The following is a 24,080-nucleotide window of genomic DNA, read 5'->3' as shown; positions in this document are numbered from 1 at the left end:
TTGTTACCACTTCGAATTATTCGTGAGAGAGCCTGTTGCGTATTTCAGTTGCCTGCTGAATGGAGTGGTTATGCCGCAAGGGTGAAAAGGATAGTAGAACTCAGTCGCGCTACGAGAGAACATGCGTGCACGAAAAGCCAGTCGCGCTGTATGGCATGATTGGGAAGGAACGCAGCAAAGCAGTGTGTGGAACAGCTATGACTGGGTGGAGAAGCTGCCGAACCAGTCACTGGAAAAAACAGCTTCCTTCTCATGACCAATAAACAGGCCGTGAGCTGAACCGGCAAGTATTCGAGTGTCCCTATTTCACCTAAAGACTTACTGACGCTTTTACGCTTCCACTTTGTCTTGAATTCCACATGTGCCATGCTGCTGCACAATGTGTTTGATTGGCAAGAGGCACACATGCGAGAAATGCACAGGCCAAACAATAACAACAACAACAACTACTACTACTACTACTACTACTACTACTACTACTACTACTACTACTACTACTATCATGATTATTATTATTATTATTATTATTATTATTATTATTATTATTATTATTATTATTATTATTATTATTATTATTATTATTATTATTATTGTAGATTTCACAGCTGCCAGATCTTTAGCTAGTTGTTGGCCTTCATTACAATTCGAGCCTCACCCAGAGGCCTAGGAAGTTGTAATGTATCGTCGTAGTATTCGTGCGGATCCCAGCAGGGCTGCCTTCTGAATTTGACAGATGCCAATTTTGTCAATTCGAAGATGTTTCAAGTGCTGCCCTAGTGTTTTTGGGATGGCCCCCAGCGTGCCGATGAAGAAGAAGAAGAAGAAGAAGAAGAAGAAGAAGAAGAAGAAGAAGAAGAAGAAGAAGAAGAAGAAGAAGAAGAAGAAGAAGAGGAGGAGGAGGAGGAGGAGGAGGAGGAGGAGGAGGAGGAGGAGGAGTTTGGATTTATATCCCCCCTTTCTCTCCCGTAGGAGACTCAAAGGGGCTTACAATCTCCTTGTAAGCAGTCGATATTGCTTGGTTTTTGATGAAATGGAAACCCCGTTCCTGAGAAATTACAGCTTCCCTTTTGAATATGTGTCACCATTTCCTTGTAATGATGCAACAATCCCCCAAGGCTTTCTAGCAATTTTTTTTGCAAACGATTGCAACTCTTAAGATGACTTGTTCCCATTGGGACCTCTCACATCACATTAGGCAAAGCCTCGCTTTACAATTAGTGTGGACTGGCCATTGATGGGCACTATAGGTCAACAGGCATCAGGAGCAGCAGTGGCGTGGGAGGTTAAGAGCTCGTGTATCTAATCTGGAGGAACCGGGTTTGATTCCCCGCTCTGCTGCCTGAGCTGTGGAGGCTTATCTGGGGAATTCAGATTAGCCTGTGCACTCCCACACACGCCAGCTGGGTGACCTTGGGCTAGTCACAGCTTTTCGGAGCTCTCTCAGCCCCGCCCACCTCACAGGGTGTTTGTTGTGAGGGGGGAAGGGCAAGGAGATTGTCAGCCCCTTTGAGTCTCCTGCAGGAGAGAAAGGGGGGATATAAATCCAAACTCTTCCTCCTCCTCTTCTTCTTCTTCTTCTTCTTCTTCTTCTTCTTCTTCTTCTTCATCTTCTTCTTCTTCTTCTTCTTCTTCTTTGCCCAAAGGTACATTTGAATGAATCTGTTGAGTTACGTCTACTTGCAAAGTGGGAGCAGACCAAAAATGGTTTGTCCTGGCACAGGGGTGGCCAACCTATGGCACCCCAGATGTACATGGACTACAATTCCCATCAGCCCCTGCCAGCATGGCCAATTGTAGTCCATAAACATCTGGAGTGACATAGGTTGGCCACCCCTGTCCTAGCAGGATTGGGGGTGGAATAAAATGGGAAACCAGCACTGATTTGGGGAACTGGAGGCTATGAGATAGCAGCCCACTTTTAGGGACACACATACTGTAAACATCTGCACTGTTGATAAAGTTTTTCCTCACAGTAAAACTTCTGCGGGCAGTGGTAATTGCTTTCAGCTGTGCTCAGCCAGTGCTTAGCCGCACCTTGCTGGTCTCTGTAACAGGCTTTCTCTAGCGTAAACCCAACTCTGTGACATTATCTGCTGAACCAGATGTGTTTCCGCACTCTTACATTCTTGCTGGGTGACCTTGGGCTAGTCATGGTTCTTCGGAACTCTCTCAGCCCCACCTGCCTCACAAGGTGTCTGTTGTGGGAAGTGGGAGGGAAAGCTTGTAAGCCACCTTAAGTCTCCTTACAGGAGAGAAAGGTGGCATATAAATCCAGTCTCTTCTCCTCCTTCATGTTCAGCCAGTCCACTTCCCTTATTACCGTAACCCTTACAACCCTTAAGAACATAAGAACGTAAGAACAAGCCAGCTGGATCAGACCAGAGTCCATCACCACCTCCTGTGGCAGCATATTCCAAACACCAATCACACGTTGCGTGAAGAAGCGTTTCCTTTTATGAGTCCTACTTCTTCTCCTGGGGGCGAGGCTCGGGCATCCTGATTGGGTGATTCCCAACTCATTCTCAGGGAGGCAGGACGAAGTTTGTTGTCACTTCCTGTAGATGGGTTGGGCACACCCCTTCTGACCCCAGTATCGTTCCTGCCTCAAGACAGGGAGGTCAGGTCTTGGAGTCTCTCCAAGCCCAATCCAAAATTTCTCTTAGAAAACTTCACCTCTTAGTATTTTCCTTCTGTCTTCGCACAGCGCAGACGCGGCTCCTGCCAGACGCCCGAGGCGTCAGGATGACTCAGAGCCCCCGCCCTCTCCCAGGAGCACCACCGTCCCTCGGGACGAGGATGGCGTAGCTCCAGCCCAACCTCCGCCCCCTTCCTAACACCAACGACGGCCAGAGCAGAGAGCGTTCCGGCTCCTCTGCGGAGAGGGGAGGCGGGGAGAGCTCAGAAAATGAGGAAGACGCCCACAGCCTTAACAATGATAATAACGATCTAGCGGAGGAACCAGGCACCGCCTCCTCCCGCAGGCAAGATTGAGAGAAAAGGGGAGGGGGATCCTCTACCACCCCGTCTCTCTTTGACATGAACTCTTGGGCCAATTCTTCCCCTGCAGCACTAATGAAAGCCTTTAATAAGCACATTAGACAGGAAATGTCCCAGCGTGAAAAGGAGAAAAAGAAATCCAAACGCAGAGGTCATCACAGATCCCATACCAGACATAGGAGACGTCACAGCTCCAGCTCTAGCTGCAGATCCAACAGCCCCGTACCCTCCACCTCATACAGGGACCCCCTCAATATACCAGAGGACAGTAGTAGTGATGGAGAAGTAGCAGAATCTTCTGATCACTTCTCTGAGGGAGAGGATACCAATGTAGAGCCCAATGAACAGTGCCAAAGATTCTTTAAACAGGAAAATCTGGCACTCATGATGGCAAAAGCCATCTCGGCTTTAGAACTCCACGATGACGCAGACGCAGAAGAACCATCCTCTTCTTCTGGACCCAAAAACCCCGTTAAAGGCGTTCCCAAAGGGAGGAAGGGAATCTTTCCTCAAATAGAGGAAACCCCTCGTGCTCTTCCACTACCGGAGTACTTTGAGAGAAAAATCAAGAGAGAGTGGCTCCATCTAGATATCAACAAAAGCTACCCCTCACTTCTTAAGAAAATGTATGTACTGCCAGATCACATACATTCCATGATCCAAACCCCCTTAATCGATGCCCCAGTGGTGGCCCTGCAATCAGGAGGTCTAGTCACCAAAGACGGACAAGGCACCTTAAAAGATGCCTCCGATAGAAAAGGGGATGTCACCCTTAAAAGGTTACATGACAGATTAGCCCTTTCCACCAGAGCCCTAGCATCCTCAGCCACCATGGCCAGGGCCGCCATCGTTTGGGCACGCCGCATTCTAGAAATCATTCCCGCTGAACACCGGGGCATTAGAGAAGGCATGGAAAGGATGTTGATGGCTGTCTCATACTGGGCAGACTCTACCTTCGACGCCCTCCTATTAGTTTCCAGAGCCCTTGCCCTAGGGGTAGTGGTAGTGGTCAGAAGGCAAGCCTGGCTTCGCGCATGGCAAGCAGATTTCCAATCTAAGCAGGTCGTAGCCACCTATGACTACCACGGATCGCGCTTATTCGGCCCAGAACTAGATGCCGTCCTGGTAGAGTCAAAAGGAAATAAAAAATCCATGCCCAGGTACGTTAGGCCTGATCAGGGTTCCTCCTTCAAACCATACACCACCTTCCGATCACAAAGAACTCTTTCCAGAGCCCCTAGGGACGGAAAAAGATGGCCCTCCTCTTCTAATACCTTCCGCAGACGTAACAACAACAATTACAGTGGCAATAACTCTTCCTTTCGTACCTCCAACTACAGACAGGGTAGGGGTGGAAAGTCCTTCCAACCAGATCGCTCCACCAAACCGTGACTATCGCGACCTACCGGTCGGCGCCCGTCTACAACACTTCCGACACATCTGGACGGGAAAACACGTCGACCGCTGGACCTCAGAGGTAGTCTCCACCGGCTACCTAATAGAGTTCTCCTACATTCCAAAACCTCGTTTTCAAGCCTTCCCGATGCACCGCAATCAGCAAAAGAGACTCAGAACACAACAGGCTATTCAACATCTCCTCAAAATCCATGCCATAGAACCAGTGCCGCCTTCAGAACGTGGATCCGGGGTATACTCCCATTTCTTCACCGTGCCAAAGAGGAATGGGGACTGGCGAGCCATTCTAAACCTTCGCTACGTAAACAGACACATCCGCCTACGACGCTTCAAAATGGAGACCCTGAGATCCATCGTAGAGAACCTCCGGCCGGGGGACTTCCTCACCTCTCTGGACCTCACCGAAGCGTACCTTCATGTCCCCATCAACCCACGGCACAGAGCATTCCTGAGATTCGCGGTGGGAGAACAACATTTTCAATACAAAGTTCTCCCCTTCGGACTAGCCACCTCGCCCCGTGTGTTCACAAAAGTCCTCCTCGCACCCATCATGTGGCTCCGGGAACACACCATCCACGTCCACCCTTACCTGGACGACATCCTAGTCCGATCAGAGTCCCAGGAAAGAGCCGAGTCAGATCTGAACACTGTCATGAAGTGTCTCAATTCGCATGGTTTCTTGGTAAACTTGCAAAAAAGTTCCACCGTCCCCTCAACACGCATGGAACATCTCGGGGCAGTGATAGACACCAGCCTGAACACGCTCTTCATCCCCCATGCCAAGGCCCTCAAGATCCAGCGCCTGACGGTGTCCATTCTCTCAGCCAAAACAGTTTCTCTGCTTCAACTAGCCAAACTGATGGGACTCTTCATATCGATAATAGATATGCTGCAATGGGGGCGCCTCCACGCCAGAACCCTCCAGAAGTTCCTGCGACCTTACCAAGGACTCATCATGCAAAAAACCAACAGAATGCTATCGATTCCTCCGGACCTCAGACGCAGCCTAAGGTGGTGGTCACGTCTCAAAAACCTGCTGACAGGCAAGGTCTACCTACACGGAGACAGAATCGAGATCTTCACAGATGCCAGCCTCAGAGGTTGGGGAGCACACCTCCAGGACAATATCGCCCAGGGCACGTGGTCTCCAACTCAGACCAAACTCCCCATCAACCTCCTAGAGATGAGAGCAGCACGTCTGGCTCTCCTTCACTTCCACCCCTTCATCCAGGGACGACATGTCTTACTGAGAACGGACAATGTGGCGACCAAAGCCCACATCAACAATCAGGGAGGGTCGAGATCCCGTCGTCTCTACCGAGAGTCTCTTCACATCCTCAACTGGGCAGAGTCCAACCTCGGCTCCCTCTCCTCAGAACACATCAAGGGGAACTTGAATGTCGAAGCCGACTGGCTAAGCAGACAGACGGTCATGGAAGCGGAGTGGATGCTACACCCATCAATCTTCCAATTAATCGCTCAACGATTCGGGAAACCAGAGGTCGACCTGTTCTCCTCAGAAAAGAACCACCAGTTGCCAACATTCTTCACCAGATATTACCATCACCGGGCAACAGCAACAGACGCATTGACCTCTCCGTGGCCTCAGACTCTCCTTTATGCCTTCCCTCCCCTTCCCATCATCCCCAAGCTCCTGAGAAAAATCTGGAGGGAGAAGGCAGAGGTCATACTAGTGGCTCCATGGTGGCCGAGACGACCATGGTTTTCATCCATTCTACAACTCTCCAGCCAACCCCCCTTTCTGCTGCCAACACCCCCAAACATGCTGTCTCAGGGCCCAATCACTCACCCAGATCCCAGCTGGTTCTGCTTAACCGCATGGCGCTTGAGCGCTCGGCCTTAAAGAAGAAAGGCTACACCAAAAAAGTAATAGACACCATCGTGGCCTCACGTCGCCCCTCCACTTTACGCATCTATGATTCTTCTTGGAGATCATTCGTAAAATGGACCAAGACAAACAATACAGACCCAGTATGCCCCAGGGTAGCCCAGGTACTAGCATTCCTCCAGGATGGCTACGACAGAGGCCTCAGAAGCGCAACACTCAAGAGACAAGTGGCCACCCTAACGACTGTCTGGGGTCACCTGCAAGGGGTCCCAGCCTCAAGACACCCAGATATCGTACGCTTCCTAAAAGGAGTACGTCAAAAACAACCACCAGTCTCCCATCACTTTCCCTCATGGAAACTGAACATTGTCCTCAACGCGCTCACAAAACCCCCCTTTGAACCAATCCAATCGGTTCACCTTAAATGGGTCCGCATGAAACTAATCTTCTTAGTGGCCATCACCTCAGCCAGAAGAATTTCTGAACTAAGGGCACTATCAATGAACTCCCAATTGTGTGTGTTCCATAAAAACAAGGTAGTGATGCGCCTAGATCCAACATTCACACCAAAAGTTGGCTCTCCCTTTCATCTAAAACAAGAAATCGTACTCCCCACTTTCTTTCCTGCACCAAAACACCCCAAGGAAATACTGTGGCATACCTTAGATGTTAGGAGGTCTCTAAAAGCTTACATCATACGCACAGAACATATTAGAAGGACAGAATCACTTCTAATTAACGTGTCCGCTCCTAACCTGGGAACCCAAATGTCACACGCTGCTATCAGCACAGCAATCAGGTCTTGCATCGTAGAAGCATACAGATCAGTAAACATAGCCATTCCTCCAGGAATCACAGCACATTCCACGAGAAGCGCTGCAACCAATGCAGCGCTCAGACGGCTCATACCAGTGGAGGACATATGCAAGGCAGCCACTTGGTCCTCCGTTACAACATTCATAAAACATTACAAGCTGCAATCACTAGCGGACAAAGAGACCGCTTTTGGCCACAGAGTCCTAGAGCATATTTTTGGTGAATAATCCCACCCTACAGGGACACTGCTCGGGGAGGTCCCAATCAGGATGCCCGAGCCTCGCCCCCAGGAGAACGGTCCATTGGTATACTTACCCTGAAGGGGCCTTCTCCTGGCGGGCGACGAGGGCATCCTGGCCCTCCCTCAATATTCACCAACTCACATAGGACACAGCACACCAAGTTTTTAGCGTGATAGAGTCCCCAAACTTGGGACAGTTAACGCTTTTGCTTACCAAAAGACACATTTCAGCCACTTAGGCTCCAGATTGTTCAGGTTAGATACCGTTAGTATCAGTTCCCTCAACGTTACCCTATGTTATGGTTGTTGCTTCCTGTTATATTCATGTATTGTACAGTTTCTCTTTCTATACTACTATGTTACTCCAATACTGGGGTCAGAAGGGGTGTGCCCAACCCATCTACAGGAAGTGACAACAAACTTCGTCCTGCCTCCCTGAGAATGAGTTGGGAATCACCCAATCAGGATGCCCTCGTCGCCCGCCAGGAGAAGGCCCCTTCAGGGTAAGTATACCAATGGACCGTTCCCCCCAGCATTTTCAATGGATGCCCCCTGGTTCTAGTATTGTGAGAAAGAGAGAAAAATGTGTCTCTGTCAACATTTTCTACCTAATGCATAATTTTATAGACTTCAATCATATCCCCTCTCAGCCGTCTCCTCTCCAAACTAAAGAGTCCCAAACGCTGCAGCCTCTCCTCATAAGGAAGGTGCTCCAGTCCCTCAATCATCCTCGTTGCCCTTCTCTGCACTTTTTCTATCTCTTCAATATCCTTTTTGAGATGTGACGACCAGAACTGAACACAGTACTCCAAGTGCGGTCGCACCACTGCTTTATAGAAGGGCATGACAATCCTTGCAGTTTTAGTAAGGTAGGGTAGTATAGATGGGGGACCAGACAAAACGGTGTCTTGTCTAAAGACTGTCAGGTGTTTGAGCAGAGACTTGACCCAGGGGCCTCCAGAATCCCAGCACACAAAGCCCCGCCAGCACCTGCTGAGATGAAGCAGCTATCCTGATTCCTCCTTTATTATTGATTCCACCCTGGCCTTGTTGTTCTTCCTTCAGGCTATTTTGTGCTTTTGTGTTCTTCCCATCTGGTAACAATAAGGAGATAATTGTCTTTCCTTGCTTTTTTTTAAAAAAGAAATTAAAATAAAACAAGCATTTTTAAACTCTTTATGTTAGATGCTGGGTTTGGAAAGATAAACGCCGGAGATTATTACGTGCTTCGATTGTGCGCCTTTGGCTAAAGGAGCCGTCGTGCTTGATACTTGGGTTGATCGTTGAAATAGTTTTATATGAAAAAGATACAACACTGTTGCAAGATCATTATATACACACACATACACTCTAGCAGTAAAAGCCCATTTTAGTAACCCATAAAATGGGCTCCGGGAAGGGGGGCAGGGAAAGCGCTGGGCAAGTCCTCTGTCCGCTGTTTCCCGGGCCCTTACCACCTGTCATGGCCCCCAACAGCTCACCATGTGCTGCTCTGGACAGACAAGGCCAGTGTGGGGTCAGGTGTTTTGGACAGGGGAGTGTGCTCCGGTGAACAGGGAGGGGTTCTGGCAGACGAAGCAGGAGAGCAGCTTGCCGCCTCTGTCCCTGCGGGGGGGGCGGAATGGGGAGGGTTTGTGGAGTGACTGACTTGGTTTGGGGGGGTGACGCAGTCAGGGGAATGTTGGGTGCTTCTCGTGCTGCCTCCGGGGTCTTGGGTTTTGGGGGGAGCGTGTGTGGAAGAATGAAGAGGGCTGTGTCAGGCTGAGCAGGAAGCAGCATGTCCAGAGGTGGGATCCAGCAGGTTCTCACCGGTTCCCGAGAGTAGGTTACCAATTATTTGTGTGTGCCGAGAGGGGGTTACTAATGGGTGATTTTGCCACGTGATTTTGGCCTGAGTTACGCCCCTCCTCTCAGCAGTAGCGCGCAGAACTTGAAGCAGTCTAGCAGGAGGTGCACCGGCGTGCGTGGCAGCCTGCGCCGGCGTGCATTTGTTTCCCACCCAAGGACCGGCGCAGCGGCTGCGTCCTTGCCACAGCCCCGCCCAGGAATGCCCCACCCCCGGAATGCCCGGCCACTCCCCCGTCGTGCCCCGCCCAGCCCCATTGGCGCTACGCCACAGTTTGAATCCCACCACCATGGGAACCTGTTACTAAAATTTTTAGATCCCACCACTGAACATGTCCTTGCAGTGTGCTTTGTTTTTTTGTGGGTGGAGGGTGTGCAGGGAAATGGGAAGGGATTGTGTGGGGGGGGGCAGCTTGATTTGGGGGGAAAACATGGGTGCGGGGCTCCTGGCAGGGCCTGCTGGGCAGTGGCATAGTTCCCAGGAGGCGGGGGGCATCTTGCCCTGTGCACGTGATAGGGCGGGGACTTGGTAGGGCGCAGGGTGCACACATGCCCCGGGCACAGTTCCCCCTCACTATGGCTCTGTCGCTGGGGGTTGGGTATACTGCCTCTGAATTTAGAGTTCTCTGTTTGTCTGACACAGATAATAGCGTTCCTCTCATGAGTTTATCTAACTCCCTTTTAAAGCAATATCTATTGATGATGATCAGTGTGTTTTGCGTTGGTGAATTTCATTATGATGTGCTGTATTGAGAAGTCATCATAAATACCGTCTTGATCGTAATGCTGGTCAGTCTGTCACAGCCCGGAAACCACACGACACTCCAGTCTGTCTGTTGTTACCCACAGGCCAATCATAAATGCAATGAAACATGGTATTATTGTAATGAAAATGCAAAGTTAAAATACCAAGTAATCATCAATAGTCCAACGCATAGTCATATGTAGTGAAACATATTATTGAATGCTCAACTAGATCTGTTTGTAATGTTGGTAGGCTAATTTAGACTTAATAGGCAGTGTTACTTTCATTATAAGGCTCAAATATGTTTTGCGACTCTAGGCAGTTTTTTTATTAGGTTTTTAAAATTATTTTCTCATTTTATAAAATATAAAAAATGTAAAAACCACCAACAATCAAGTCCACAAAGCAGCAAATACAAGAAAATCATACAATAAATATGATATGATATAATTATGCCACAAGTTGTATCATATTATTTTTGAAAGTTTGAATTTGGAAGAGCCTTACTTTTCCTTGCTTTTTTGACTACTACCACAATGCTAATAAGTTTGTTTGTTTGTTAGTTTGTTTGTTTGTTTGTTTATGGACTTTTAGGCCGCTCATTCCCGAAAGGTCTCAGGGCGGCGTGCAATCAAAAAATCACAATAAAAACATTTCATATAAATATGATTTAAAAACCAATAAAACAACACAATAATTCAGCAAAACTTAAAGACTTAAAAACCAGGATGACGACTTCCCTCTCTAGACCCACCGGAGCCCTTAGAAGAACTTGAGGGTTTAGCCCAGCTGGCAAGATGGAAACACCTGGCGGAACATCTCCGTCTAACAGGCCCTGCGGAACTCACCTAAGTCCCACAGGGCCCTGATTGCTGTGGGGAGCTTGTTCCATCAGGTCGGGGCCAGGACTGAACAGGCCCTGACCCTCGTTGAGACCAGACGGGCGTCTTTCGGGCTGGGGACTCTCAGAAGGTGCACCTCCAATGAGCGGAGGGACCCTGATGGGGCAATATGGGGAGTATATGTTAGCTACTACCACAATGTATATTCACTTGGTGGGGGAGGGGGAGTCAGACAATTAATTTCTTGGGTGCTGTGTGGTTTCCGGGCTGTATGGCCGTGTTCTAGCAGCATTCTCTCCTGGCTTTTCGCCTGCATCTGTGGCTGGCATCTTCAGAGGATCTGATGTTGGGAAAGCAAGTGGAGTATATATATCTGTTGGAGTGTCCAGGGTGGGTGAAGAAACATTGTCTGTGAGTAACAAAGAAGACAACCAGGTCGATTGTTGAGGGCATCTGAATAGAAGTATGAGTAACAATGAAGTCAATAGCATGGGAGTAACAATGGAGATAGCAAGGTCACCGGTGGGAGCATCTGAATTAGTTTCTTCATCTTTAGAATATACAAATATTAATAAAATAAAACACCTTTATATTGACGTAACGTATCTTTCTGCACAATACACAAAATGTAACGTCCGTCTCAAACTCCTGTTTCAGCCTTCTATTTGCAGAGATGGTTAGCAGGGCCACTGTAGCAAATTCTCACATTTTTCTTCTTCTCAGTTTTCTTGTTCAGGGCAGTTTTCTGCTTTCCATTTTTATTTGGGGGAAAGGGGCAGAAATGGTTGTTTGATAGTCAAGACTGCCTCCCCTTGCTCTGTGCTTTTCTGTGCTTAGAAAGCTAATTTTCGCAGTCTGTTTATGAGAAAAGTGTGTCCCATAGCGTCACACTTTCGGGTGCATGCGTGAATTAGCTCCCTTCCTGCTCTTCGCAGCGTTCCTCAAGAGAAACTGTTAATGAACTCTACACAACTCACTGGACCCCTCTCAATCAAGGGCAAATTATTCCTCCGATTGCCTCCACCGGCCACATCTGAACGAGGCGAAAATTCGTAGCGAAACATCCGAAGTGATGCCGAATTAGCTTTCGATAAGGCTTGGGGGAGTTTACGTTCCACCGTCTGGTGATTTATGAACTCTACACAACTCACTGGACCCCTCTCAATCAAGGGCAAATTATTCCTCCGATTGCCTCCACCGGCCACGTCTGAACGAGGCGAAAATTCGTAGCGAAACATCCGAAGTGATGCCGAATTAGCTTTCGATAAGGCTTGGGGGAGTTTACGTTCCACCGTCTGGTGATTTATGACTCTTCGGCTCGCGCTGCTTCCATAATTAATATCTCTGGATGCTTCCTATTTGGAGGGGCGTTAATCGTAACAATGCAAATGGAACTCTTCTGGCAGCTCCACGTCGAATCAGAAGGGTTCAGTATTCAATACCCTTCTCTGTGGAGCGTTCGCATTGTATGGGCGGATGAACGTGCACCAGGGGTAAAATCACGGAATTGATAGGGACTAGAATAAAAAGATGCCTGGCTCCTAGCCCTGTATTTTTCTGTCTCATTATATGGCTGTGACGGTTCAGCCTTTTAAACCAAAAATAAATTTTCACAATGCATTTGCTAATTATATGGCACCCAAATCCTGTGTAGTGGAAATTGTGCCAATGATAGATTTGAAATGCTTCTTTGGACTGTTTCAAAAACAGCAGTGTGGGCTACGGTCGCCAGGTCTCCTGCTATAGCAGTATCCCGCTATAGAGCCCTTCCAACAATCCTAGAATGTCCTAATCAAGGACACTATGCAGCAGTGGCGTAGTGGTTAAGAGTAGGCACGCTCTAGTCTGGAGGAACTGGGTTTGATTCCCCGGTCTGCCGCTTGAGCTGTGGGGGTTTATCTTGGGAATTCAGATTAGCCTGTACACTCCCACGCACGCCAGCTGGGTGACCTTGGGCTAGTCACAGTTCTCTCAGAACTCTCTCAGTCCCACCTACCTCACAAGGGGTCTGTTGTGGGGAGAGGAAGGGAAAGGAGCTTGTAAGCCCCATTGAGTCTCCTTACAGGAAAGGGGGGATATAAATCCAACTCTTCTTCTTATGTAATACAACTTCTGACTTTCACAGGGTATGACTTCAAACGCCGGCACAATTCGGACATGCTAATCCCTACCCCTTAGATTCTCCCATGGATTGCTGCCTTAGAGCTGGCAACTCTAAATCTGGCCTGTGAGTTTTAAGAACTACTTTAGACTTTGGGCGTGTGAGACAGCCCTTAACATGGAAATTGTGGATGCCGTGAAGCCATCTTTGCATACACAGCTGTCATACAATTATCATTCATCAGGCAGCCATAGTGGCCTGCAATTCCTTGATAGACATGCCTCCATGTGATGTATAAAAAAAGCTGTAGTTCTTTTCCTGATGCCTCAAACGACCTAGATCAGTGATGGCGAACCTTTTTGAGGCCGAGTCCCCAACTGCAACCCAAAACCCACTTATTTATTGCAAAGTGCCAACACGGCAATTTAACCTGAATACTGAGGTTTGAGTTTAGACAAAACGGTTGGCTCCGAGGAGCACGTTACTCAGGAGTAAGCTTGGTGGTAGTCGGTGGCTTTGCTTTGACGCAACCGTGCAATTCTTCGAACAGGTGAATCACAACCCTAGGAGGGGTTACTCAGAAGCAAGCCCCATTGCCAGCAACCGAGCTTACTCCCTGGTAAAGGATCGTACTTTAATTCTTCCCATGCAAATCAGTGGGGTTTAACAGCGCTTAACAGGGTTACCTACACTGCTTCCCCAAAACGAGGTCTTAGGTTTAATGCTAATAATCGAGCCCAGCAGCCCAGGCCAGCCTAGATGTGTGTGGGAGTGGGGGTGACTCTGTTTGCGCATGCCCACAGAGAGGGCTCTGAGTGCCACTTCTGGCACCCGTGCCATGGGTTTGCCACCACTGACCTAGATAATTTAATCCTAATGAATTACCCCAACGTTCTTTCTTGTGCACAAATGGCAATTATGAGTATGGCGCGTATGGCTGTTAGTACTTCTGGGATGGCTGAATTTCAAAGGGTGGCGTGAAGGTTCTCTGTTTAAGCCTTCTTTGAGCCAGCTGGCTCATTGCAGGGTATACAGGTGGGGTGTGCAGTTCCTGCGTTGTGTAAGGTCTGGCTGTTAGCTACAGGTTCTCCTCAATTTCCACATGTATAATGCCAGACTTGAATCAGGACCCTTCTATCTGCATAGTTCTCAACAACTGAATGGAAAACTCCTGGGGTCCTTTTTCCGCTGTGCTATAGAGAGTGTCTTAACCTACTGCATCTGTGTATGCTTCTCCAGTTGCACAGTGGCAGATAGGAAGGCGCTCCAAAGGGTGATCACTACTGCACAGAGGATTATCGGCTGCCCTCTCCCCTCCTTGGAAGAACTCTATAATCCCCGAAGCCTAAAGAAAGCCCAAAATATTCTGAGAGACCCGTCTCATCCAGCACACTCTCTTTTTGAACTGTTACCATCCGGCAGACGATACAGGTCTATCAAAACTAGGACAAAGAGGCTTAGAGACAGCTTCTACTCTAGAGCTGTAGCTATGCTGAACTCCGTGGCTTCGTGTTGATGTGTTTGGGGCTGTGTAGGGATGGGTGGAGGAAGGGGAAAGTGAGGGTGGGGTATGAGTCTGAAATTGTGTGCATCGAGGAATGCTGCTATAATTTTCGTTGTGCTTGCACAATGACAATAACATGCTTATGCTTATGCTTATGCGTCTCCTGATCTACCAGTATCCCGCTATTTGGCTTGTTGAGGAAAGTCATGTGTTTCAGAGAAGACGTGGGTTTCCCCAAACAGTCCCCCCCCCCCAGGAGTTTCAAGATAGGGAAAGGAGTTTTGGGGTGGTGGGAGCTGACACCCTTTCTCTATGTGTTCTGTAGCCCTGATCTGAATCAGACCCCACACACGTGAACACTGAACACACAACTCCTGTTAGACATGCATATCTGGCTAAGAACAGGGAAGCCGGACTCAACCTATGTGATGTCTTTGGGGTTTCCGAGGGGAAGGTGAGGGTACCTGAGCTAAGAGGAGGCTAGTTTCTGCATTGATTAAGACCTGCTGGGATGTCCATATCCCTCAAGGGCTCATTCCGCACATGCAGAATAATGCACTTTCAAACTTCTTTCAGTGCTCTTTGAAGCTGTGCAGAATAGCAAAATCCACTTGCAAACAGTTGTGAAAGTGGTTTGAAAACGCATTATTTTGCGTGTGCGGAAGGGGCCAAGGTCTATCTTTGAGGGATCAAGCATAGTCAGGTTTTTCTCTAGCTTCACCAGGTAGCATCCTGTCGTCACCGTCCCTGTCCCCCCATATCCCAAATCTTCTTCATCATACTCTTCCCCTTGGTTTGTCAAGTCCCACACTCTACCTCCTAAGACTCAGGATCTATCAGGATGAATCAGGCAATCCTCAAGACCTCTGGATTGACTTGGAACTCAAGAGCACAACTTTGCGTGGGTGATATCAGTTAGTTCCGGTCATCCTTTCTCCAAACAAAAAAGAATTTAGCACATTGGCCCCGTGTTTTCTCATCTTTCCTACAGAAAATAATTTTTAAAATGACTCTATTAAACTAAACTAAAAAAAAAAGGATCTGGAGTTCAGTTCAGTTTGGGTTTGGAACCAAAATAGGTCAGTTTTCACAAATGCCCAACAATTTTCTCTGTTTCATCTCTCCGATCCCGAGATTACAAATTGAAACTTCTGCCCTGGAGTCATGGGAGTTCCTTGCCAAAACAAACTGAATATGCTGGACATTTAACAACGCTCTATAATACTTGGCTTGTTTCATGCCGGCCCATTCATCCGCTCCTAGCATCAAGACTTTAATGAACATGCAACCATGTGTAATCCCAAGATCAATTCGTTTTCCATAGAAGATTGCTGTTATATAACCCGGCTGCATCAGCAGCTAGTTTGAATTCTTGGCTTCCGCTGGAGGCATTCCCCGTTGCCGTGGTTATTGTTATTATGGGAGCTTTTTTCCCCTCCAAGAAATAATTAAACAGACTGACCTCTTTCTTGTATCTTTGTGTTGTTTTAACAGGTAAACTGAAATTAGCACATGTCCAGGTTAAGACTGCATACTTCAAGGATCACTTGATGGATTATTCCTAGATACTTCCAACAGGTAAATAATCACAACGTTGAATTTTAATACCAGTTTAACATGCCCGACGGCGCTATTGTTTGTTCTGTTTTGGAGACGATACTTAGAAGGGCCTTGGAGGTTGTGAATCTGAAAGTTGTGAGATGCTCCGGCGCGTTGGTGTGGGATTGGCTCATTCGGGGCGATTGGGGAGCCTTCTTGCGGTGTGGAGAGAATTATACACAACAGTTGTTGGTTTTTATTGTCAGTGGAATTTCTATGCTCTGAGGCTGCATACCTGTGAACAGCAGATATGCAGGACACAATGACAGGGGAAAATTGGTTGTGAACTTCTTAGGTATCTAGGAGAGGAAGGTGGTATGGTATAGCTCGATCTCATCAGATCTTTGAACCCAAGTAGGGTTGGTACCGGGATGGGAGACCACCAAGGAAGACTTTGCAGGGGAAAGTGATTGTGCTATGGTACAGCTCAATCTCATCAGATCTTCGAAGCTAAGTAGGGTTAGTACCGGGATGGGAGACCACCAAGGAAGACTTTGCAGGGGAAAGTGATGGTGGTATGGTACAGCTCGATCTCATCAGATCTTCAAAGCTAAGTAGAGCCGGTACCGGGATGGGAGACCACCAAGGAAGACTTTGCAGAGGAAAGTGATGGTGGTATGGCATAGCTCGATCTCATCAGATCTTCAAAGCTAAGTAGGGCTGGTGGATTGTAGGGCTTGTGGATTGGGAGACCACAAGGAAGACTTTGCAGGGGAAAGTGATGGTGGTATGGTACAGCTCGATCTCATCAGATCTTCGAAGCTAAGTAGGGTTGGTCCCGGGATGGGAGACCACCAAGGAAGACTTTGCAGAGGAAAGTGATGGTGGTATGGTACAGCTCGATCTCATCAGATCTTCAAAGCTAAATAGAGTTGGTACCGGGTTGGGAGGCCACCAAGGAAGACTTTGCAGAGGAAAGTGATGGTGGTATGGTACAGCTCAATCTCATCAGATCTTCGGAGCTAAGTAGGGTTGGTCCCGGGATGGGAGACCACCAAGGAAGACTTTGCAGAGGAAAGTGATGGTGGTATGGTACAGCTCGATCTCATCAGATCTTCGAAGCTAAGTAGGGTTGGTACCGGGATGGGAGACCACCAAGGAAGACTTTGCAGGGGAAAGTGATGGTGGTATGGTACAGCTCGATCTCATCAGATCTTCGAAGCTAAGTAGGGTTGGTACCAGGATGGGAGACCACCAAGGAAGACTTTGCAGGGGAAAGTGATGGCAAACTGTTTTTGTTTCTCACTTGTCTTGGAAGCCCCTTCTGAGGTTACCATAAGTCAGTTGTAACTTGGCGGCACTTACATAGGTAAGTAGCTTCTTGGGTTCCCACCACTGAAAAACAGAAAGCTGGAAAAGATGGGTCTTGGTTTGATCCAGCAAAGTGGGGTTTTTTGTATCTGTTGGTCGAATGTTTAGGGTCAACAATCAGGGACAGTTTAGCAAGATCTGGCCATTGGCTGAGTTGGCGTGTGGCTCCTTCTCAGGAGAGTTAAACCCTTCTAAGCCCATTGACTGCAATGGGTTTAGAAGGGCATAGCTCTGTTTAGGACTGCGCTGATTAGTGGTGTGTGTCTAATCCATATTGAAGAGAGTGCTGGAGACAAATTAAGAACTTTGTGACTACTGCATGGATTTTTTTTTCTTACCAGCAGGAACTTTGCTATTTATTGATCCATTTGATTTCTACCTCACTCCGTCTCAGATGCCCAGATCATATTACAGCAGTTTTTCAAATGTATTTCTGTCTCTGGAAAGCTTACAATCTGAATAAGATCTGATAATTTAATATCTTATAAACCTGCAGACCGAAGCTTGGTTCCTGGAGTGATAGGTGTGATGGCTTTAAAAGGTAATTAGACGGCTTCATGAAGGACAGACCCTTCAGTGAGCTCTAGTCATGATGACTAGTGTGATGTAGTGGTTAGAGCATTTGGGACACCCACGTTCAATTCCCTATTCTGCGGTGGAAGCTGACTAGGTCACCTTGCTCTTGGGGTAACCTACCTCACAGAGCTGCTATGAGGATAAAATGAAGGAAAGAGGAAGGACAGACGCCCTCCTCCTCTTCCTCCTCCTCTCTAACTTGGGCATACAGTGCATTTATTAATCTGCCACGTGACTGCGCAGTCCAAACGTGTCTTGTGTTTTAATGACTCGTGTGTTTAATGTTGTGGATTTTAATGGTAAGGCGCCTCAAGCAGAGCTCTGAAGACGCGACAGAGAAATATTCAAAATAAATAAACATTAGCGCGGCAAACTCAGGATTTTCTTCTCTGACCAGCAAGTTCCCTCAGGTATAGAAATAATTTCCTCCAACGCTGACTTCTTGAGAACCTTTGATTGAAGATTCTAGGTGATGAATGTGGTCGACTATGGCCCCTTTCCAAGTGGAGATCAAAAATTAATTCCCTGAAGAATGCGGGCGATATCACCTGGACAATAGACTCCTTCAGTGAGTTCTCAGATCCACACCCTCCCCCACTTTCCCCTTTTAACTGATTCTCAATGTCTCTTGAAGCATAGTCTGTTTCCTTGGAGACTTTTTCCCTCCCCGTTTGTTTTTTTGATTAATTTGCAGAGGTTGTCATTTGATTAACTTGCAAAGACATCATTTTCTGTTTTGCCAAAGGCTTTCATGGCCGGAATCACTAGGGTGTTGTGGGTTTTCCAGGCTGTATGGCTGTGTTCCAGTAGCATTTTCTCCTGATGTTTCACCTGCATCTCTGGCAGGCATAAATGACCTGGAGGTAGGGGTGGGTAGCGTGGTGGCCAAGTTTGCAGATGATACCAAATTATGTAGGGTGGTGAGAACCACAAAGGATTGCGAAGAGCTCCAAGCGGACCTTGATAAATTAGGTGAGTGGGCCCAGAAATGGCAAATGCAGTTCAATGTAGCAAAATGTAAAGTGATGCACATAGGGGCAAAAAATCCAAACTTCACATACACGCTACAGGGGTCAGTGCTATCAGTCACAGCAGAACTCCAGGAGAAGGGATTTGAAGTCTTAGTTGATAGTTCCATGGGAATGTCAACTCAATGCATGGCAGCTGTGAAAAGAGGCAAACTCTATGCTGGGGATAATTAGGAAAGGAGTTGATAATAAAACTGCAAGGATTGTCATGCCCTTATATAAAGCCTTGCGTGGAGTGCAAGACAGAGACTTGGAGTACTGTGTCCAGTTCTGGGTAGCCCACACATCTCAAAAGGATGTTGAAGAGATAGAAAAAAAGTGCAGAGAACTAGCTTGAGGATGAGTTGAAGGATTGGAGCACCTTCCTTATATGAGGAGAGGCTGCAGCGTTTGGGACTCTTTAGTTTGGAGAGGAGACGTCTGAGGGGGGATATGATTGAAGTCTATAAAATTATGCATGGGGTAGAAAATGTTGACAGAGAAAATTTTTTCTCTCTTTCTCACAATACTAGAACCAGGGGGCATCCATTGAAAATGCTGGGGGGAAGAATTAGGACTAATAAAAAGAAACACTTCTTCACGCAAGGTGTGATTAGTGTTTGGAATATGCTGCCACAGGAGGTGATTATGGCCACTAACCTGGATAGCTTTAAAAAGGGCTTGGACAGATTGATGGAGGAGAAGTCGATCTATGGCTACCAATCTTGATCCTCCTTGATCTGAGATTGCAAATGCCTTAGCAGACCAGGTGTTCGGGAGCAGCAGCAGCAGAAGGCCATTGCTTTCACATCCTGCACGTGAGCTCCCAAAGGCACCTGGTGGGCCACTGCGAGTAGCAGAATGCTGGACTAGATGGACTCTGGTCTGATCCAGCAGGCTAGTTCTTATGTTCTTATGGCATCCTCTGAAGATGCCAGCCACAGATGCAGGCAAAACGTCAGGAGAAAATGCTACTGGAACATGGCCATACAGCCCGGAAACCCCACAATATCATTTTCTGCATGCCTGGCAAGTCCCTTGAGTATGCAAAGAGTTGTCTCATATCTTTTGGGTACCTCCATGGTGCTTTTAATCCCGGATAAGCCTCTGCCACTCAGGTGGAAGAGTGGGGAATCAAACCCAGTTTTCCTGATTAGAATTGTTACTGCTGCTGCTCGGGTAACATTAAGTGATTTCAGCTCAGGCAACGTAGTGAGGCGCAGGAAGCCGGCGTTCTTCAAAAGCAAAGTATTTTATTCGGAAGTGGTTGATTCAGCTCGGGCAGGGAAATCGCGCTCTCGTAGCCAAGCGCAAGAACTTTTATACACACACATCAAAAGGGGCAAGAGGGCAGGTAAGGGGGCAGGTCCCTTACCGTGCAACAATAAAGAAACATCCACACATAAAAGAAAAGATACAATTACAACTTTGTGAATGGGACCATGAGATCTCGCTGTCAGGCGTCTTCCCGCGAGACTTTACGATAGTGCTGAAATGGAGAGTGGAGAGTGTCCATTCATAAAGGTGGGTGAGCCTATTTAACGCACCCAGGAATCTGGTTATCAGATGGGCCGCTTCCTTGAGTTATGACCTGAGGCTCCCGCGCCTCAGTCCCGCAACAAAAGAATGTTCAAATGGTCCAATGGTGATCTTGGCACGTTCTCCAACGGCTGGGATATTTGGGGTGCCGTCATCAGATTCAATTTGTAAATCCAAAGAGGTCTTAGAGACACATAGCCCCCCCCCCCCCGGCATGTCCAGGCCTGCAGAAGACGCCTGTTCCAACATTCGGATGGGACCAGGGGCGTAGATGCAACGGGGATATTTGGGGCGGCTCGCCCCGGGCGCTGCCATTGCAGTCACATGTCAGGGCAGGGCATGTTAAGGGCGGGGTGGGAGGGGGTGTGCGGGCAGTTCATGCCCATGGCGCTGTTTCCTCTCCCTTCATCACTGGATGGGACTCGAGTTTGTACAGTGCAACCAGAAGTGGGATCCAGCAGGTTCTCACCAGTTTCCTAGAGTGGGTTACTAATTATTTGTGTGTGCCAAGAGGGGGTTACTAATTGGGTCCGTTTTTGCCATCTCCACTCCCTCGCCTCCCCGAGAGGCAGACTGCCTTTGAATGTGAAGGTTCGATATAGCAATTGCGACTAATGATGTAACTCCCTGAACTGGGTTAATCCCTTCCAGGTACTGCAATTCATTGATTCTCAGCCTTTCGTACCTTTTATCTCATCAGTCTCGATCAAAGAACCTGTGTGTTTCACCATTGCTGCCTTCAGATTTGTGAGTTGGGGCATTTTCTATAATGTGATGATGATTTAGAAATGACCTGGTGCAAAAAAAATTGGGGGGTCGTGGTGGGGTGGCTGCGCATGGGGGGCATCCAACTCAGGTTTTGCCCAGGGCTCAGGTTTGCCTAGGTATGCCTCTGCCCCCTCTGCTGCGGGGGAGCTGGCGAGGGAACCTGTTACTAAAAATTTTGGATCCCACCACTGAGTGCAACCCCCTACCTGCACAGAAAATCCCTCTTGAATCATTGAGTGTCGCAGCAAGCCAGAAGAATAGGAGCTTTGCTGATCTTCCTGGGCAGGCCAGTCCACGTGGTACAGTCTGCAACGGAGAAAGTGAGTTAGTACAGCTGGCTCAGGCAGCAATGGACCACCTGTTTCCTTTGCACCTGCCGAACCCCTCTCCAGAATCCCTCCTCCTCTGGACAAACCGAACAGGTTGACAAGCTGCCTGTTAATATTTTATTATTTCCCCCTAAAATTTCGCAGAGGTTCTGCCAAGCGGGCATTTTTCAATTTGGCGTTTCCGGAACCATCTTGGGGGCAGCCGCGCTCGCGGAGGCACCGGCGAAAGACGCGCTCGCTTGCTCGATGTCGGAACGGGAGCTGCTCGCTCGCTAAACGCGTCGTAATTATGTTGCTTTACATCTGTCAGATGTTGTAAGGTGTGAGCCTCTAAGAACCTACACGGCCCACCGCTTCTCTCCCTTCCCTTGACAATCCCGGTAAACATCTGTTCATTCTCTTATTTATAAGAGCTTTTTATGTATAGATATATAGATATATGGAAATGGCTTTTGTTTCCCCACTTCATCTTACAAAAAAAAAGAACTATGCGTGTTGGAACTCTGTACAGGGCTAGCTGCCATTCATTGTCCGTTCCTCCTGGTTGAAATTTGTATGGGAAGAGGGAGGCTGAGGACTATGACATCTGTAGAGAAGAAACTAAGAGCAGGAATTCTTAGGCTCTGAGTTGTTTTGAAAGGCAGCGGTTGGGATGCTATTTTGTGGGGAGACCACCTTAGGAGGAAGGGGCTATTAACCTTACCTTTTGCTATTCTGAGTCTCTTTTGATCCCTGCTTCCCGTGGGGTAATAAAACAGATATCCATATTCATTTACCCAGCGGGAGAGAGAACGCTTCATAAGGAGTGGTGGTTTTGCAAGCAAAAATCAGAGGAAAAGAAAGGGTTAAAATGTTGTGGACCCCCAATCTCTGAGGGGTGCCCTCTGAACCGCCACTCTAAATTATTGTAAGTGTAATTGGGTTTAATGTACATGAAGCACTTTGAATCCCAAGAACACTCCATAAGTGGTGTAGGAGCAGCAGTGGCGTAGGAGGTTAAGAGCTCGTGTATCTAATCTGGAGGAACCGGGTTTGATTCCCAGCTCTGCCGCCTGAGCTGTGGAGGCTTCTCTGGGGAATTCAGATTAGCCTGTACACTCCCACACACGCCAGCTGGGTGACCTTGGGCTAGTCACAGCTTCTCGGAGCTCTCTCAGCCCCATCTACCTCACAGGGTGTTTGTTGTGTGGGGGGAAGGGCAAGGAGATTGTCAGCCCCTTTGAGTCTCCTGCAGGAGAGAAAGGGGGGATATAAATCCAAACTCCTCCTCCTCCTCCTCCTCCTCCTCCTCCTTCTTCTTCTTCTTCTTCTTCTTCTTCTTCTTCTTCTTCTTCTTCTTCTTCTTCTTCTTCTTCTTCTTCTTCTTCTTCTTCTTCTTCTTCTTCTTCTTCTAAGGAGAGGACTTCTTTGCCCTCCCGACAGTCAGCAACTCTGCCTAAAGAGCCATCGGACATGCTTTTTGCTGCCAGAGAAAGTCTCTCTGAGGGACTTTTGGGGAATTCGTTATAGTAGCTTTCACCTTGCCCAAGTTCATTATGGAAGGAAAGCAATTTGACACCACGCTAAACCCTTGGGGGGGGGGGGGACTCTAAACAGTTTTCTATACAGTCAAGGCTGTGTGTTTTTCACCATTGCAAGCACGCAGCCTGGCCCTTGGGGGGGGGGGGGACCGAACCTCCATCTTTGGAAGCTCATCTTTCAGTTAGAAATGATCAAGTCTCCCATTTCGTGGGAAGTCTTTTAAAAGCAACAGTCGCTGGCGGGAGAACGGGGGGGGGGGGAGGAAAAAGAAGAACAAACCTCCCCATCGTGCCGTTGTTGTGATTTTGCCCCCCAACCACCCAGCTGCCGTTTAATCTCTTGTGGAGAACTCAAACATACCTTTAGGTTTCAGAGGGAGGGGTATCTTTTTGTGGAAAATGTCAGAAGGAAGAGTTCATTTTGCTCACCTCCAGCGTTGTGTTCCCTGAGCTAATCTTTTCTCAGACAGGCCGGCTTCGAGAGAAACGAAAAGACACAAGAAGATCCCATTACAGATCTCATTGAGTTTGCCCCCGAGTTACACCCCGTAAGCACGGCAAAGATGTTGCCTTTTGGTGCGGCTAGCCCATGCTTACACATGTTCGGGTCGTCTACCTTCCCCAATCACTAACTGGATTTCGGCCGCATCTCCTCGACGTTTCCCAATGTTTTTTTCGTTTGCCCTCGCTCTGGCGAGCCCTTTAATATAGTTGCAATCGGGAGAGGATATGATTTTGCGCCCCGCGACGAATGGAAGCGGCTGGCGGGGCAGAGATCCTGTCATTATACTGTTGGGGAGAGAAAGAGATAACTTCGCGTTACAGTGCAGGTAATAGACTTTTTCCCTCAGTAAACTACATCTGTCGCCAGATATTAATGAAAAGAGCACCGGTGGTTATCTGAGCGGGATTTCGGTGACAAAATAGTGTTTTCCGCCCTTGGTTTTCTTACAGCGTAATAAGGTGCCTCGGTTCTACGGGCCCGTCCCCTCCAAAGAGAAATTTCAGTATTTTGACAAATGCGAGTGAATTAAGCTTTGCCTCGTGCCCTGGTAAAATAGCTATTATTGTTGTT

General features: G+C 47.9%; 1 pseudogene; it reads left to right on the top strand.

Moving 5' to 3' along the window:
- LOC125431252 overlaps positions 1-24,080 on the top strand; it is a 353,021-nt pseudogene that overhangs the window by 262,979 nt on the left and 65,962 nt on the right.

This window comes from Sphaerodactylus townsendi, linkage group LG04 (assembly GCF_021028975.2).
Source record: "Sphaerodactylus townsendi isolate TG3544 linkage group LG04, MPM_Stown_v2.3, whole genome shotgun sequence".
NCBI classification, from domain to species: domain Eukaryota; kingdom Metazoa; phylum Chordata; class Lepidosauria; order Squamata; family Sphaerodactylidae; genus Sphaerodactylus; species Sphaerodactylus townsendi.
This window is presented reverse-complemented; position numbering and strand designations above follow the sequence as displayed.